The sequence below is a fragment of the Lactuca virosa genome, chromosome 5 (assembly GCF_052849685.1).
Source record: "Lactuca virosa cultivar CGN04683 chromosome 5, Lactuca_virosa_CGN04683_v6, whole genome shotgun sequence".
NCBI lineage: Eukaryota > Viridiplantae > Streptophyta > Magnoliopsida > Asterales > Asteraceae > Lactuca > Lactuca virosa.
The window spans coordinates 380603236-380604755 of record NC_136430.1 but is presented as its reverse complement, the minus strand read 5'-3'; the positions used below and the strand labels follow the sequence as shown (position 1 = coordinate 380604755).

Genomic DNA, 1520 nt, shown 5'->3' with positions numbered 1-1520 from the left:
CAAGATCCTGCACTGTCCACATAAATGAAGTGTTAAATCAGAAGAAAAAAAAACATAAATTGAAATATGAATCAGACCATTTGAATCAGTCCCTTTGCTGCATCAATCAGACCATTTGAAAGAAACACGATGATCTCCATATCACTCAAAACCCCAAAATTCCACTTGAATTGGAATTACCATATAAAACAAATAATAAAATGCTTCAAGAATTTATAAAAAACAAATATGAATTGAAGAATGATAAGCTTAGGCATAAATTTAACTACCTGTTGTATAAACTGGTTTGCAAGAGCAACATTTTTCCCAAATGGAGGGTTTAGTCCCATGATCTGCTAAAAAAAGAATACATTATAAGAAACACAATCTAAAGAGAAAAGGAATCAACATGATCTTTACCAATTTCAAGCTTTTTGGCAATTCTTTTGGACGAACAGACATCCAATCCCTCTTCTCAAAGTAGAAATCATTCTGCAAACAAAATAGCAATAGCAATACTGATGAATCAACAAATCCAAAAATATATTAACATAGGGAAGTGCATACCATACCATACCTTTGGTCTGGTAATATCGTAATTTTTGTAAGAGCACATGGTTTTCCCCATCTCATCAAGGTGTTTTTTCATAAGGAAACTGAAGTCATTTGCCCCACAGCAAAAATCAACCACCTGCATATGCATAAGGAATGTTTAAAAATTGAATGGCATGACTAAATCAAACAGACTGTTTAATGTATCCTTTTTAGCTACATAGGTAATTCAACAAATAGAATATGCAGATAAAAAAAAAATTCAATTTAAGGTTTTACAAGTAGCAGTAAATCCGACCACAAGGATCAGCCGAAATTATTATCAAAATTGGAAATTTTAGACCTTTATTGTAGCACCAAAGCATAAATCCTTAATTCCCTACATGTAACAGATTCTGATACACTAGAAAATTACGATTAAGCATCGAGTATATTAGAAGCCCTAAATGCTTCGACTCACACATCAATTAATGTCGCCAAAAAGAATGCAGATCCTGGCGGCGGAGGCGCCAGTGGTGTCGAGGGGGGCTTCAGCGAGGAGGCTGCTTTTGATGTGGTTGATCCGATCGGAGATTGATTTTTTCTCCTCTTGCAAGGCGTTGGAGGTTTACTCAAGAGAAGGGGAAATCATTGCTAACTTCGGTCTCGGACGACTACCTTTACTCCGACGAAGATAGCTAGCTGCACAGTGGAGACGAAGACGATGGTGGTCGAATATGATGCGTTGCGATGACAAGTGGTGTATTTTAACAAACTAGTGTTGTGATCTTGTCATCTCCGATTAAGGAACTGGCGCCGGAAAAATGAGGGAGTCGTTGCAATAGAGATCGGGACAAATAGGGTTTTGAGATTGGTAGTAAGCATGCACACAGGATTTAAGTAATAGCCTGATATTTAGGAATTTGATTGATATCAATCAAAGATTAATTAACTGGGAAAAAATAAATTATATTGCAAGATTACATTAATACCCTTTAAGAATAACTGGT

At 36.0% G+C, this 1520-nt stretch overlaps 1 long non-coding RNA gene across 1 annotated transcript; it reads right to left on the bottom strand.

The window, feature by feature from the left end:
- Positions 1–236: 236 nt before the first annotated feature.
- On the bottom strand, positions 237–670 carry LOC145114732 (uncharacterized). Its single transcript, XR_013711179.1, has 3 exons — positions 557–670; positions 400–471; positions 237–332 (listed from the first exon to the last, which is right to left on the bottom strand). It is a non-coding gene; the product is annotated as an uncharacterized LOC145114732 (long non-coding RNA).
- Positions 671–1520: the final 850 nt, after the last annotated feature.